Source organism: Onychostoma macrolepis, chromosome 07 (assembly GCF_012432095.1).
Source record: "Onychostoma macrolepis isolate SWU-2019 chromosome 07, ASM1243209v1, whole genome shotgun sequence".
NCBI lineage: Eukaryota > Metazoa > Chordata > Actinopteri > Cypriniformes > Cyprinidae > Onychostoma > Onychostoma macrolepis.
Genome location: NC_081161.1, coordinates 47,198,503 through 47,215,727, shown reverse-complemented (window position 1 = coordinate 47,215,727; position 17,225 = coordinate 47,198,503). Strand labels below are relative to the sequence as shown.

At 35.6% G+C, this 17,225-nt stretch overlaps 1 long non-coding RNA gene across 2 annotated transcripts; it reads left to right on the top strand.

Moving 5' to 3' along the window:
- The first annotated feature begins 9,407 nt into the window (after positions 1–9,407).
- Positions 9,408–12,572, top strand: LOC131544003 (uncharacterized). 2 transcript variants are annotated; one of them, XR_009272011.1, is made up of 4 exons: positions 9,408–9,646; positions 10,293–10,365; positions 11,055–11,148; positions 12,242–12,572. It is a non-coding gene; the product is annotated as an uncharacterized LOC131544003 (long non-coding RNA). The 2 variants fall into 2 exon arrangements; XR_009272012.1 differs by having other exon boundaries at positions 9,923–10,365.
- Positions 12,573–17,225: the final 4,653 nt, after the last annotated feature.

Here is a 17,225-nt window from a genome sequence, read left to right as displayed (position 1 = left end):
AAGACCATGTTCTCAAACTGTTATGCTGATAATGTAATCTGCAATTATTTAGTCATTTATTTAGAAATTTATTTTAGAGTGCAAACATACATTTAGTTTCTTTTACTTTCTTTAATATTCATTTATACTTAATTCTTGTAGGATTTACCATTTATTCATTTTATTTTTCCATTTATTCATATAATCATTTATATACTCATTTCATTGACTCATTCCAGGATTAGTCATTTATAATATTTTTTAATTGCAGTTTAGTCTTTCGATTGTGTGGTTTCAGTGGATATTTGTCTTCACGAGTAAGAGATCAGACAATGTCTCCATTTCAGGGACGGTGTTGTGAAACAGTAATTGTCCATTGCTGTGGTTTGTGGTATAATAACACTGAAACATGCAACTAAGATTATTCAATAAACTCTGCTCATTTTATCATCACTTTGTCTCCTGCTTCTGCTCTTCTCTGGCTGACAGAAGACTGTTAAAACCGTATCTTAATTTACTTTTTTTTTTAATTTATTTATTTATTTATTTTTTTATCTGAAACATCTTTCACAGTAACAACCTTTCCTTTAAATCAAGTATTATTGTGAAAGTGAAGGCTAAACCGGAACACATCTGGCACGAGATCTGCTAGTTTATCCGGTTCATTTAGAGCATTATGCCTCCATAAAGCTGCTCACTAAATCATATTTGACTTTTAATGTGTTGCACAATTGTGCTTCATCTGATGTGTGTCATCACATGTGTGCTTCACCTTCAAGGTGATTCATCTGCACGGTTTACATCAGGCATCCTCAAATAGCGCTTCAGATCAACTGACATCAGTGTGGCCAAACGAATTTAAGATGTGTTTGTAATGACCTTTCATTTGACTTATTTTTAGTATTGCATCATTATGTGGACATAGGGCTGCATTATTTGTTAAATGTCTAGAGAACATACACTGTAACAAATCCAATTAACAAAATATTGGAAGGGCAACAGATTTTATTGCTTAGGCTTAGTTGAGAAGACATAATATATTAAGTCTACTAAAATATTTTAAAATCATTAAATGAAGGGTTATTTTCAAATAAAGTCAACATTTCAGAATGCCAATGTTGACTAAACTAAACTAATAAAAACCAATCCAGCCAATACTGAGATCATTCTACACGTGCACGAGCCTGAGTGACTTCGAGGGAGAAACAGCAGCGCCATCTACGCGTGAGGAAAGTTGCACTCAATAAATGTTTTTTTTTTTTATTAAATTTACAGACAAAATTGTACATCATATTCAATGTTTTTGAGTGGATACTTATAACTTACAAAACACTTCTATGTCAGAAGAAAAGTGGATATTTAAGTTAAGTGTGCATCAAGTTCATGCGTCAGGTAAGTGGCACTGAATAAATATTTGTACTTAGACTGAATTTATCAAAACATGTTAAAAAGGTGTAAACGCTTTATTTAAAATGCATGTATTAAAAACATATGTACAACATATATAAAAACATAGGATAAGTGTTGTATAAATTATATATGTCGGAGGGAAATGAGCTATTTAAGTTTGTTTAATCCATAAAACATTTAATGTCTGTGTTACTATAAAGAATTGTAGGTTTAATATTGGCATGTTGTATGATATTTTTGTGTTTCCGTGATGATAAAAGAGATGAAGAGATCACACAGTGTTTCTCTCTTTATAAAGCCATTGATGCTTAGTACAACTAACCTTAACCGAAATCTTTGAAACATGTACAGTGGGGCAAAAAAGTATTGTCAGCCACCAATTGTGCAAGTTCTCCCACTTAAAAAGATGAGAGAGGCCTGTAATTTTCATCATAGGTATACCTCAACTATGAGAGACAAAATGAGGAAAAAAAAAAAATCCAGAAAATCACATTGTAGGATTTTTAAAGAATTTATTTGCAAATTATGGTGGAAAATAAGTATTTGGTCAATAACAAAATTTCATCTCAATACTTTGTTATATACCCTTTGTTGGCAATGACAGAGTTCAAACGTGTTCTGTAAGTCTTCACAAGGTTTTCACACACTGTTGCTGGTATTTTGGCCCATTCCTCCATGCAGATCTCCTCTAGAGCAGTAATGTTTTGGGGCTGTCGCTGGGCAACACGGACTTTCAACTCCCTCCAAAGATTTTCGATGGGGTTGAGATCTGGAGACTGGCTAGGCCACTCCAGGACCTTGAAATGCTTCTTACGAAGCCACTCCTTCGTTGCCCGGGCGGTGTGTTTGGGATCATTGTCATGCTGAAAGACCCAGCCAGGTTTCATCTTCAATGCCCTTGCTGATGGAAGGAGGTTTTCACTCAAAATCTCACGATACATGGCCCCATTCATTCTTTCATTTACACGGATCAGTCGTCCTGGTCCCTTTGCAGAAAAACGGCCCAAAAGCATGATGTTTCCACCCCCATGCTTCACAGTAGGTATGGTGTTCTTTGAATGCAACTCAGCATTCTTTCTCCTCCAAACACGACAAGTTGAGTTTTTACCAAAAAGTTTCATCTGACCATATGACATTCTCCCAATCCTCTTCTGGATCATCAAATGCTCTCTAGCAAACTTCAGACCGGGCCGGACATGTACTGGCTTAAGCAGGGGGACACGTCTGGCGCTGCAGGATTTGAGTCCCTGGCGGCGCAGTGTGTTACTGATGGCAGCCTTTGTTACTTTGGTCCCAGCTCTCTGCAGGTCATTCACTAGGTCCCCCGTGTGGTTCTGGGATTTTTGCTCACAGTTCTTGTGATCATTTTGACCCCACGGGGTGAGATCTTGCGTGGAGCCCCAGATCGAGGGAGATTATCAGTGGTCTTGTATGTCTTCCATTTTCTAATAATTGCTCCCACAGTTGATTTCTTCACACCAAGCTTCACACCTATTGCAGATTCAGTCTTCCCAGCCTGGTGCAGGTCTACAATTTTGTTTCTGGTGTCCTTTGACAGCTCTTTGGTCTTGGCCATGGTCGAGTTTGGAGTTGGACTGTTTGAGGTTGTGGACAGGTGTCTTTTATACTGATAACAAGTTCAAACAGATGCCATTAATACAGGTAACGAGTGGAGGACAGAGGAGCCTCTTAAAGAACAAGTTACAGGTCTGTGAGAGCCAGAAATCTTGCTTGTTTGTAGGTGACCAAATACTTACCAAGGAATTTACCAATTAATTCTTTAAAAATCCTACAATGTGATTTTCTGGATTATTTTTTCTCATTTTGTCTCTCATAGTTGAGGTATACTTATGATGAAAATTACAGGCCTCTCTCATCTTTTTAAGTGGGAGAACTTGCACAATTGGTGGCTGACTAAATCCTTTTTTGCCCCACTGTAATGTAAACCGCAGTAATACGCTTATTTGAAGTTAACATGGGTGTGTTGAATGGGTTTTTGCGACTGCAAACTTTTGCAATTGTCTTGTGAGGTTAAAAGAAGACATTAAACGTGACTAACAACCAGCTATGGTGAAATGGCGCTCTTTTTAAACGGGGCAAATTCTAAATGGCATTTTTAGCTTCGTGAAGGCACTTCGGAAAAGGAGTTTGTCGTTCCAAACGAAAATGAACAACTGAATTCTTTCACAATGACTTTATGAGTCCAGTCCATTTTTTATGCCCTTCACCTGTAAACTTCACAACTCACAAACCATTGATTACGTTTCATGAGTGTCCACTACTGATGGAACCCTTGGAATGGGCTGAAATAGAACATCCTGAGCCCTTGATCCCTCAGAATCCGCTATGGAGTTGGTTTATTATTGAATTTTTTTCCCCTAACAAATTTGTTTGATGCAGCAGTCTATATAGCTATGTTTGGGCTGTTATTAATGTTTTTAAAAAAACATTTATATATTATAGAGTTGTTTGGGGTGGGGATAAATTAAACGCAATCTATGGAGTGGCCTGAAGTGTGCATATGAAGCAAACTGGCAGACTCGCTCCCTCGGTCAAAATCGAGGGGTCGAGGGACTGTCCATATAAACTTCCCTCATAACGCACTTCAAAATGGCAGCAGGGATTCCCCCAAGGGGAAGCACTTAGGGAAGTTCGCTAGTGCATGTCTAAAAGTGGAGTGGAACGCAGCCTCAGCCTCAGTCAGTTCCCTAGGTAAAGAATCAGTATGTTGTGCACACCAGTTAGTGCACTGGAAAAGACCATGGCTCAGTAAACACTGGGACAACTGATCAATCAATTTGTAAATTACCATTGGTATTTATCAACAACAATTATATTTTTATACTGTTTACTGTTTAAGACCCAACTGGATAAAGTTCAGTACAGAATGTACCTTGATGACATGGATACCGTAATCATACAGAGAGAATGTAGTTGCATACCTTTATATTGCTCTTTTCTCCTCTTCTTCTTTTCTTTTTTTCCTAAATTGGGCAACTGACGGCTTTGACCTTTTTCTCTCCATCGCTGTGTTTATTTGGCACTTGACAATCAACAGATTTCCCATCCCCCAGCACTGTCACTCACGACCAGAAGTCAAGACTAAACCAATTCACCTCCACATAATCGTTTTGTATTACCTATATGTGCAAAGTATAGGCCTGTGTTTTAATATTATGAATGAAATGTGCATTATTTGGAAGAAAGTCAAGGTGTGACTGACTTTAGCCCACTAAGTGGATCCCCCGCGCCCTCGCCCGCGCCCCCCTCCCCTTTCTACTTCTCACACAGCTTCTGTGCACGGCACCTTCTCAACAAGCAAGGGCACCAATTTGCCAATTCCCCACACAGTTATATGATAGATAATAGAAAACCGCTTAGTGGCGCAGATGATTTGTATTTTTTTTTCAAGTGCTTGTGCCGCCCCCCACATGTCATGAAAAAATGCCGCCCCGGACGGCTGCCCGGTTAGCCCATGCCAAAAACCACCTCTGTCCACGTCCGTGCTGTCGGCAGCTGTCTGTGTGCACATCCGAACTGGTGTATAACACAGTCAGCAGCAGCCTTCCTCACTGTGAACCAGGAGAGGAATAAGAGGAGGAAAAGACTGCTCTCAACCCTCATTCCAGCCCCAGAGCTCGCTCCAGTGTCGTCTCCTGCCCGCAATTCTGAGCTCCTGGATTTGGCATTACCCCCAGAGTTCTCTGCACCTATCCTCACCCCAGAGTCTCTTAAGCCTCCGCTGGTCCCGTCCAAACTTTCTCTGTCTCCAGAATCTCCCTCGTCTCCGCTGGTCCCGTCCAGTCTTTCTCTGTCTCCAGAGTCTCCTTCGCCTCCACTGGTCCTGTCCAGCTCCCCATCGTCTCCTGAGCCTCCTTCGTCTCCTGTGGCCGTCAGCCCCGCTCCTCCAGAGTGCCCTCCTCCTTAGCGCACTTCAGTATTTCTAATTCTCCCCAAGAATTAGTTTTGGGGGGGCCATATATCTATGGCCATAGTGGAGGCCCTCCTGGATGCCCTCCTTGTCTCCTCCTGGTTCCTGTCCTGCCCCAGCCTCCAGGGCGCACGCCCCCCCTCCCCGATGGTACTGTTACAGCGCGAGACGCGCCTTCCGGGAGGGGGGCGATATCTGTCACGTGTTTTAGTTCCTTTTTTGGTTTATTTCCTGTTCTCAATATTAGTTAATCATCGTTCATTCTTATCACCTGTCTTGTATCATCCATCTCGTTTGCTCATTATATTGCCTGTCTTTATAAGCCTTCTGTTTCTGTTCTGTCTTTGTCTCGTATTAATGTTCATTAAATGGAATACGTGTTGGTTGATGCTACTTTGTTCTCCTGGTTATTTTCCTGTCCTTTGCTTTAGATATTTTCTTTACTACAACTACGTTCCGTGACAGTGGGTGGGTGTGGGTGCGGATGCGGAATATAACCTCACTTAAGCGGCCCAGTAGTTGTACAACATCCGAACACTTGTACAGACAGGCTAGCCTGATGTTCCCTTTTTATGTTGCACTTTGAAAAACCCAAATCAGAAAAAAAAGCCTCTTATGTTGCACTTTAAAAAGGTTATTATAAATGTAGCCTAATTAATAGTTAAATAATATTAATGACATCCTAATTTGCTGTTACAAACGATGCATTTCAACAAACAAAATTTTTGTTGCGTTTGGACGAGTGTGTTTACCCAGCTAACAGGGAACGTTCCCAGAACATTCACTAACGTTCTTTAAAAGTTGTGTTAATGTTAGTACAAAACGTTATTAAAATAATGTTTTTGGAACGTTCTTATAACGTTGTTAACGTTCTTGTAACGTTGATAGAAAACGTTCTTAGAACAACGTTCTTGGAACGTGTTTAGACGTTATTTGTACTTGATGAATGTTCTTATAACTGATAGAAAACGTTCTTAGAACAATGTTCTTGGAACGTGTTTAGACGTCATTTGTACTTGATGAATGTTCTTATGACGCTGATAGAAAACGTTCTTAGAACAATGTTCTTGGAACGTGTTTAGGGCGTTATTTGTACTTAATGAACGTTCTCATAATGTTGATAGAAAAGCGTTCTAAAATCAGCGTTCTTGGAACGCCTTTAGGGCGTTATTTGTACTTGATGAATGTTCTTATAACTCTGATAGAAAACGTTCTTAGAACAACGTTCTTGGAACGTCTTTAGGATGTGATTTGTACTTGAATGTTCTTATGACGCTGATAGAAAACGTTCTTAGAACAATGTTCTTGGAACGTGTTTAGGACGTTATTTGTACTTAATGAACGTTCTCATAATGTTGATAGAAAACGTTCTAAAATCAGCGTTCTTGGAACGTCTTTAGGACGTTATTTGTACTTGATGAATGTTCTTATAACTCTGATAGAAAACGTTCTTAGAACAACGTTCTTGGAACGTCTTTAGGACGTCATTTGTACTTGATGAATGTTCTTATAACTCTGATAGAAAACGTTCTTAGAACAACGTTCTTGGAACGTCTTTAGGATGTGATTTGTACTTGATGAATGTTCTTATGACGCTGATAGAAAACGTTCTTAGAACAATGTTCTTGGAACGTGTTTAGGACGTTATTTGTACTTAATGAACGTTCTCATAATGTTGATAGAAAACGTTCTAAAATCAGCGTTCTTGGAACGTCTTTAGGACGTTATTTGTACTTGATGAATGTTCTTATAACTCTGATAGAAAACGTTCTTAGAACAACGTTCTTGGAACGTCTTTAGGACGTCATTTGTACTTGATGAATGTTCTTATAACTCTGATAGAAAACGTTCTTAGAACAACGTTCTTGGAACGTCTTTAGGATGTGATTTGTACTTGATGAATGTTCTTATGACGCTGATAGAAAACGTTCTTAGAACAATGTTCTTGGAACGCGTCTTTAGGACGTTATTTGTACTTAATGAACGTTCTCATAATGTTGATAGAAAACGTTCTAAAATCAGCGTTCTTGGAACGTGTTTAGACGTCATTTGTACTTGATGAATGTTCACATAACTCTGATAGAAAACGTTCTTAGAACAACATTCTTGGAACGTCTTTAGGACGTCATTTGTACTTGATGAATGTTCTTATAACTCTGATAGAAAACGTTCTTAGAACAACGTTCTTGGAACGTGTTTAGAACGTCATTTGTACTTGATGAATGTTCTTATAACTCTGATAGAAAACGTTCTTAGAACAATGTTCTTGGAACGTGTTTAGACGTTATTTGTACTTAATGAACGTTCTCATAATGTTGATAGAAAACGTTCTAAAATCAGCGTTCTTGGAACGTCTTTAGGACATTATTTGTACTTGATGAATGTTCTTATAACTCTGATAGAAAAGCGTTCTTAGAACAACGTTCTTGGAACGTCTTTAGGACGTCATTTGTACTTGATGAATGTTCTTATAACTCTGATAGAAAACGTTCTTAGAACAACGTTCTTGGAACGCCTTTAGGATGTGATTTGTACTTGATGAATGTTCTTATGACGCTGATAGAAAACGTTCTTAGAACAATGTTCTTGGAACGTGTTTAGACGTTATTTGTACTTAATGAACGTTCTCATAATGTTGATAGAAAACGTTCTAAAATCAGCGTTCTTGGAACGTGTTTAGGACGTCATTTGTACTTGATGAATGTTCACATAACTCTGATAGAAAACGTTCTTAGAACAACATTCTTGGAACGTCTTTAGGACGTCATTTGTACTTGATGAATGTTCTTATAACTCTGATAGAAAACGTTCTTAGAACAACGTTCTTGGAACGTGTTTAGAACGTCATTTGTACTTGATGAATGTTCTTATAACTCTGATAGAAAACGTTCTTAGAACAACGTTCTTGGAACGTGTTTAGGACGTTATTTGTACTTAATGAACGTTCTCATAATGTTGATAGAAAACGTTCTAAAATCAGCGTTCTTGGAACGCGTCTTTAGGACGTTATTTGTACTTGATGAATGTTCTTATAACTCTGATAGAAAATGTTCTTAGAACAACGTTCTTGGAACGCCTTTAGACGTCATTTGTACTTGATGAACGTTCTTGTAACGTTGATAGAAAACGTTCTTAGAACAACGTTCTTGGAACGTCTTTAGGATGTGATTTGTACTTGATGAATGTTCTTATGACGCTGATAGAAAACGTTCTTAGAACAATGTTCTTGGAACGTGTTTAGGACGTTATTTGTACTTAATGAACGTTCTCATAATGTTGATAGAAAACGTTCTAAAATCAGCGTTCTTGGAACGTCTTTAGGACGTTATTTGTACTTGATGAATGTTCTTATAACTCTGATAGAAAACGTTCTTAGAACAACGTTCTTGGAACGTCTTTAGGACGTTATTTGTACTTAATGAACGTTCTCATAATGTTGAGAGAAAACATTTTTAGAACAACATTCTTAGAACGTTATTGTAATGTAATATAATTTCTAAATTAATAATTAATTGCTAAATGTTATTATGTTGTTATCAAAACATTCTGAGAACAGTATTCATGTCCTTATGATTTCAGGCTACTTTATTAACATTACCATAATGTTGGGAGAAACATCTTTAGAAAAAAAAAAAAAAACTTATAGGCTATATAAAACAAGAATAGAACAGAATATGATAGAAAAATAAAATGTATTTAAATATGAAACTACAACCTCGATTAGGATGTGGCAAAGTCACTGAATCTTTTATAATTATATACTTTATCATTATTAATTATATATATTTTATAACTTTTGAAGTCATAGGCCTATAGTGAAATGTCATACACTGTAAATCAGTGGCATTTGCTAAATTAAATTAGTTAATTTAACAAAAAAAGTTATTTCAACTCAATATATATGTGATGTGAACTCAAAATCTAATTAGGTTAAGGGGAACTCAATCTAAATAAGTATAAATTAATTTAATCTACCATATGGTTATTATGTCTAAATGGCTGACCACAAAATATTTTAAAGAAAAATTTGCTTAATTCATGATTTCTAACATTGTTTTTCTAGAAATCACGTTTGCTGTATCTCTTTCAATATTAATTAAATAGCCTTCATAACTAAAGATAATACAATAAATACATAAATCTGTTTCATATTAAGCATAGATCAATCCTTTTAAAGAAATTAATTTTACTCGAGACAAAATATTATCCGGGTGTTTTTCAAAAACCGCGCGCATTTTTCAGTCAGTCACATCCGCCCCTCCCCCACAGCTCACAGTCACTGGATCACAGCCGGACGGCTCGCGACGCCGTCACGGAAAATAACAGGTAAGCATTCACTTTTTTATTCCTATTTAAAGCACTTTTGAACGTTATTTTGTGTTTTGTCAATTTTATCTGAAGATTAACCAGCTCAGTTATCATTGTAATGTTAGCTAGCAAAGAAGCAAGGACAACCACATCAAAGTTATCAACGGCAAGTGTTAAATATGCAGTGTTATACACAACAGTTTGTCAGTGATAAATTAAGGTGTGTGTGTGTGTGTGTGTGTGTGTGTGTGTGTGTGTGTGTGTGTGTGTGTGTGTGTGTGTGGTTTCTCACAGCTGGACACAGACAAACGAGTCCCGCGAATTGTATTTTTAAACTGGAGAGACGGCTGACATGATGTCATCTGTAACCGTCACTCGCCACAGTTCTCAAGCAAAGCAAAGACATATTCTCTGTATTACAATGCCTTTAAACTTTTAGTTAATCATTATTATCCGCTTTGTCAGTTTCATCTAGAATATTCATGTGATGCTGATCAAGTTTACTAAATCCGCCGAACGCAGTGAACAAAGGGGCTGAGGAGCATTTATAATGACTGTTTTGTTAACTTTAGTTAACATTTTACACTGTTATTTGCTCCTCACTGTCTTTCTCAAAATTCATACTAACAAATTGTTGTCATGCTTTTGAAATCAATCTTTTCAGAGCAAAGGCAGCGAGGGGTGGCGTGATGTCATTTGCAACAAGACGGCTGATACTAATATGAGCCTAAAATAAAGTAAGTAGAATTCACATTAAACAAATTGATGGGCTTTAGTGTTGTACAAGATGTAATTTGTCACCTTATAAACAGTTATTTAAATTCATCGTTCTTCAGTTTTTATATTTTGATGAACTGCTATTAATGCAGATGTGATGATGACCAGAAATGACCAGCAGCACAAATGTTAAGTCTTCTGAAGCAATAGTATACTTTTGTTTTGTGAATATTAGATTGAAATTTAAACCTAAAGATCAAATCGTGAATAACGTTACACAATACAGATGAAAAATAACAAACTAACATCCCACAAGAATGACATCTAAAGACCAGTCATGTTTGATGTAATGTAGGGTGCCACCAATTTGATGCAGAGTAAATTGGCAGAGTGAATAACATCTTAAATTTCAGTTTGTCTGTCATTCCGTCAAAGTCTTTTGGTATTTTGTGTTGCTTCAGAAAAATACCAGTGAAGTCTTAAGTTCTGATTATAGTTATACATTTATATACTTAACTAATATAGATGGGGAAAAAACTTCTACTTTCCCTTATCCTAAAGTTGCTTTGTTTTCTTATAAAGATGTCAGGTAATTGCTAATGCTAAGTTTGTAGTGGTTAAAATTGTCTTATGATTCATAAAAATAAGCTGTCCATAAATGTTGCTTAATTGTGAGTTAAATTTCTCTAATTTTGTGTTTTGTCTTCAGGGACAATAATGGCATCAGCCATTCAAGTTATGATCCTGGCAGATCTACTACTATCTGAAAAGTAGTCTCTGCAGATTGTTTCAAGATACACAAGGTAGGACACATGTCAGGACAACTTTATATTTACTTGGCAACATTTAAAAATTTTAACTGAGATCAGCATAGTTAAAAAAATAATAATAATCTGTCATGGTTTACTCACCCTCATGTTGTTCCAAATTCATTTTGAATGAATTTCATTCATCTTCAAACAAATGTTTTTATTTTTGATTTTCATTCATCATTTTTGTCTTTCCATTGGAAGTCTTTATTTTCAAGCTTCTAAAAGTTTATAGTTTAGGCTTTGACACATAATAAAAAAAGCTACTTATACCTTCTGTTATTTATCTTGTTTCTGAATACCTGTAAAATTTAAAGGATTAACTAACAACTTGAGTGTAACTTGTTTTTTGCTCTCAATGCCATTTTGACAATGCAGTTTTTAATCCATGCAGCATTTTTTTAAAGGAAAACATTACAAATTATTCCTTAACAATTTAACTGATGTGTTAATAGCGAAAATTCTTACTGTCAGTTAATGGGTCAATGCTAGCATCCCTACCCAGAAACACCTACTAGAACCTATTAATCTTACCTGTTTTATCTCTGAGTTTCCTTCCTTAACTGAGTTCATGTAACAGTTTATCAGCTAATAACATGTAACAAGGCAACTTTTGCCATTTAATAACTTTATTGATGACTTCTAAATGTTAACTATATTTGAAGGGATTTTTCCTGTTTCAAATTGGTATAAAATGGAAATTGCAGTTGACTTAACTACCCTATTATGATGTATTTCCAGTAGTGTGCATGTGTATACCTATCAAGATGAATAAATTAGGTCAATTTATGTTGACCTAAAAATTGTTTTTCGGAAGTGACATGATGAAAATGTATTATTTGAATGTTTATATTTTTCTTAATCTAATGATGCTTCAGAAGACGTTTTTCTTAATGCTGCTAGTAGCTTGTCATTGAAAGTAACATATGCCAAGTCAAATGAAACTACCTTTGACTCTTGAGTAATGTAATATTTGTAGAACTCGCAGCACAGATCCTAATAATTTTTTTGGCATAGCCACACTAATTATTTTATAGGCATTTTGTAATATCACTTTGTAACATCAGCCAATCTGTTTACTTTATAGATGGAGCGTGGAGAGACGGGACATGGACCACAGTTTTCAGCACCCACACCCCACACTCAAATTCATATAGAAGTTCTCAATTATTAAATGTTAATTTCATAGTTTATATTTAGCTGTGAAGTTATAGTTCATTGTCATAAATATTAAACTAATTATTATTATTATTATTATTATTATTTTACATGATATGCAAATTTCACCAATTTGTTTAATGTGTTAATTAACTTTTTGAAAGTGATTATCTTTAATAATTCAGATACCTGTTGAAATGCACATGTAATTATATACTTGCTCGTATCTGGAAGGTTGTGTTAATAAAAATGATGTTGAAAGCGAATGTTGCAATACTGCTAATCTTAAAATAACATTTTATTAAACTAAACTTTGTAATGTTCCAAATGTTTTTAGGGTGTTGTATTTTTAAGAAAATGTAGGTGGAAATAAAGTTGTAGGAACATTATGCTAACCATAAAATAATGTTCTAGCAACGTTAGGCAAACTGGACATTTTGACGTTCTTGGAATGTTCCAAATAAACGTTAATAGAACATTATATTTTTAATGAAAATTAGGTTGCAAGAACATTGCAGGAAAGTTATGCTAACCATAAAATAACGTTCTAGCAACGTTAAGCAAACTGGACATTTTAACGTTTTTGGAATGTTCCAAATAAAAGTTCATAGAACGTTATATTTTTAAATTAAATTTAGGTTGCAGGAACGTTATGCTAACCATAAAATGTTCTAGAATGTTAAGCAAACTGGACATTTTAACGTTTTTGGAATGTTCCAAATAAACGTTCATAGAACGTTATATTTTTAAATGAAATGTAGGTTGCAGGAACGTTGTAGGAACATTATGCTAACAAAAAAAATAACGTTGTAGGAACGTTAAGCAAACTGGACATTTTAACGTTCTTGGAATGTTCCAAATAAACATTCATAGAACGTTATATTTTTTTTGTGAAATTTAGGTTGCAAGAACGTTGTAGGAACGTTATGCTAACCAAAAATAACGTTGTAGGAACGTTAAGCAAACTGGACATTTTAACGTTCTTGGAATGTTCCAAATAAACGCTCATAGAACGTTATATTTTTAAATGAAATGTAGGTTGCAGGAACGTTATGCCAACCATAAAATAACGTTCTAGGAACGTTAAGCAAACTGGACATTTTAACGTTCTTGAATGTTCCAAATAAACGCTCATAGAACGTTATATTTTTAGTGAAATTTAGGTTGCAAGAACGTTGTAGGAACATTATGCTAACAAACAAATAACGTTGTAGGAACGTTAAGCAAACTGGACATTTTAACGTTCTTGGAATGTTCCAAATAAACATTCATAGAACGTTATATTTTTTTGTGAAATTTAGGTTGCAAGAACGTTGTAGGAACGTTATGCTAACCAAAAATAACGTTGTAGGAACGTTAAGCAAACTGGACATTTTAACGTTCTTGGAATGTTCCAAATAAACGCTCATAGAACGTTATATTTTTAAATGAAATGTAGGTTGCAGGAACGTTATGCCAACCATAAAATAACGTTCTAGGAACGTTAAGCAAACTGGACATTTTAACGTTCTTTGAATGTTCCAAATAAACGTTCATAGAACGTTATATTTTTAGTGAAATTTAGGTTGCAAGAACGTTGTAGGAACATTATGCTAACAAACAAATAACGTTGTAGGAACGTTAAGCACACTGGACATTTTAACGTTCTTGGAATGTTCCAAATAAACGTTCATAGAACGTTATATTTTTAGTGACATTTAGGTTGCAAGAACGTTGTAGGAATGTTATGCTAACCATCAAATAACGTTCTAGCAACGTTAAACAAACTGGACATTTCCACATTTTTGGAACATTCCAAATAACGTTCCCACAACCAAAACAGAACGTTACAAAAACGTTCTCAGAACATAAATTTGTTAGCTGGGTATATCCACGGACTGTTACCCGAAAAACAATGTCTAAAGAAATAGGAATCGAAGTTTAGCACAAGTCACCAGAACTAAGCAATGGGGCATGTTGAGCTCGACTTATTGTTTCTGCAGCTTGCTCAGGCTGCTATTCTTTTAACAATTTATTGTACAAAGTTTGGGTTACAAACGATGACAAAGACTGTTCCATAATTCCTATTAAAATCAAACTAGCTAAATAATAAATAACTAAATAATATTGAAGACTACTTTATTATTATTAACTTCCATGTTCATTTACAAGCTGCATGCGTTCTTGATCAAAAGTCATTCAAGATTTCTGCCGGGTGTGGGGGTTGTGTGATTAACCGCCAAACCGCAATATTTGTTGCTTCTTCTCTAAGAAAAATCTTCATCATAGCCATACTTACAGATGGTTTTTGTGTTTAGTGTGGATGACAAGCAGCGGCATATACTCGAGAGAATGAGCTCCAACATGTTGATGTTCTAACATTTCAAAGTTTATGGTTATAGTGGTGCTTAGTGGCAGCAAATACACATTTCTAATGTTGCTGCATCAGTAAAAATATTATTCTTTAAGATTTTTACGTATATCTATATCACTGTCAGTAAATGAGTGACATTGATCATGTGAGTCTTTGTAGAGACGGTCAGATGTTCTTCAACTGAAGCTAAAAATGCTGTTTGGATCATCATGATTATCAAGTTTAGTTCATGAGCCTCCAGTGCTGACATTTAATATGTAGTTCAATTCAATTCAAGTTTATTTGTATCTCAAGTTGATGTCCATATTGCAGAAATGGATGGTAAAAATCAAGCAGTTAGTTAACGGACGTGGTGTTTGGTCTGAATGATTTTACAGGGTTATTGGATCAAAAATAACAAAACAAGGCAAAGTAAATCCATTTCAACAGCTAATTTCCACTATTAATTTCAACCATTCGATCTACTTTGTGCTCCGTTTCAACTCAAGTTATGACTGAACTGAGCTCGAAATTTCTGCGTCGGTGGGGGGAGCGATTTAATCACAGCGCTTCATCTGATTGGTGTGTGAACATACGCAATATCGTATTTGCTGTTGGTAGTTTTTTTTTATTACTGCATGTTTCAACAATTTAAATGTCTAAATAGCACTTACATTTATCATATGAATCTTAAAATTAGGTAAGTTACTATTTTTACAGCATTCTTATTCTTATTCTATATTTTTATTACATTTCTTAACTTTTTAGACCCTCACCACTCAAATACTGTAGTATTCTCTAAATCTATTAAAATTTTATGTTTGTCATGACAAAGCAATTTATATTTTCATTTTTTTTCTTTTTTTCGTGTACATTAATTTCATAATTGAAACTTACATTTCTCAAAAATATATAGAAATGTTCAGGTAATTTTCAGATATGCTATAATATGTAGATATTTAAGTGATTTTGAATGTTCTGTTTATTAGTTGTATAAACCCTACATTTGTCAAATAATAATGGTTTAAACATTAAAAGTTCAACCTCACCTGCATGTCTAATGAGTTCTTCAGCAGGAACCCTGTAGAGCTCAATGCTTCATTTACCAGCATCTCTTTTCTACAATCATTTAAAAAGGAGGAACAATTCACTCCATTTCACCCCAAATCTACATCTATCTTCGTCTTTGGCGCCTACAGTTGGGAACAGCTTTTCCGTCAGGTGCACCATGATGTAGTTAACATACTAGGGTTTGGTTCAGAGCCACAGAGTTCATGTTTTGAACTTACTGTTTGATTTCGCTTACTGGATCCTTGGACTTTCCAGGAGTTTGCCGGTTTAAAATGATGTGATCGCAAAAAACTGCTTCTTTTAATTTTTAAGGTATTGTTTTCACTATAATGCACTGATTCAAATTAGTAATCAATAATTAATTATTATTCTACCTCTCCTAACATGCTCTCCTGCCCCACACATGGACAATCCCTGAGGTATAGACCGCTTGCATTCATTCATGTGATTTGTTGAGAAGAGAGGTGGCCCCTCCTGTTAGTGTGATTTAATATAGCCTAATGTCATTTTTAACCACCCAGACACTGGCACAGTACTGGCAACATGTCAGAAGTGACGGTATGCATGACAAAATACAGGTACACTAAAGACTAAAACATAGAAGTGCTGGTACTGTGTACTGGTCCATTGAAGGTAAGGTGACAATTGATGTTTAATAAGCTTTAATGATGATTTTAGTTCAATGAGAGAGAGAAAGCGAGAGATACGCAATTAAGATTCACACACAATACACTTCAGACAGAAGCTTGAAATTAGACACTGCAATTACACACTTTATCTACACTGTTTAAAAAAAATCTAGCAACATTTTAGGTTATTATTTGTACATTTACAGTGGAGAGAAGCTTAAACTTAGAGTTCTTACAGTTTTTTGTTCAGTAAGGGACAATTAACAGATTTTTATTCTAGCAATTTTATGGAAATTGAGACCTAAAAACTGGTTGCAGAAGTCAAGAGACATTATTAGTTTTTACCTCACTGATTCATTTATCCATTATTGTCTCTTTCAGATAAACCTACTCTGTAATGATAGGTGAAAAGAAGATGATCTAGATTGAGATGTTATAACTCCTCTCTCGTCTTCTCTTCTCTTTGGAAGACGTCTCCATTAACCTGCTGCATCCATTGCAGCTGTGCATGCATTGAAATTCCCTTAGATATCAGTTTCTGCTTAATCTGAGGGAAAAACACAGATTTGTTCAGTTTTAGTGCTTACAGTATGTCTGCTGGTCTTCATAAGCATGCCTTACCATGTTTGAATGTAACATGTTTAAGAAAAAATACAGGGACACCTGTAGAACAACAGCACTGTATGTGGGTGCGCTGCCCACAAGACCATCTGCGCCGACCAGAGTGAATATTTTGAAAACCATTTAGAAATAACAAATTTATTAAATGGATTTTCCTCTAACGTTCGCATAACCAAGAAAAAAAGATAATAATTTTGTGATAAATGTTTCTGAATTTGTGGCCAGAAAAGCACCGTATGAGATGAATTTTGTATTTACAG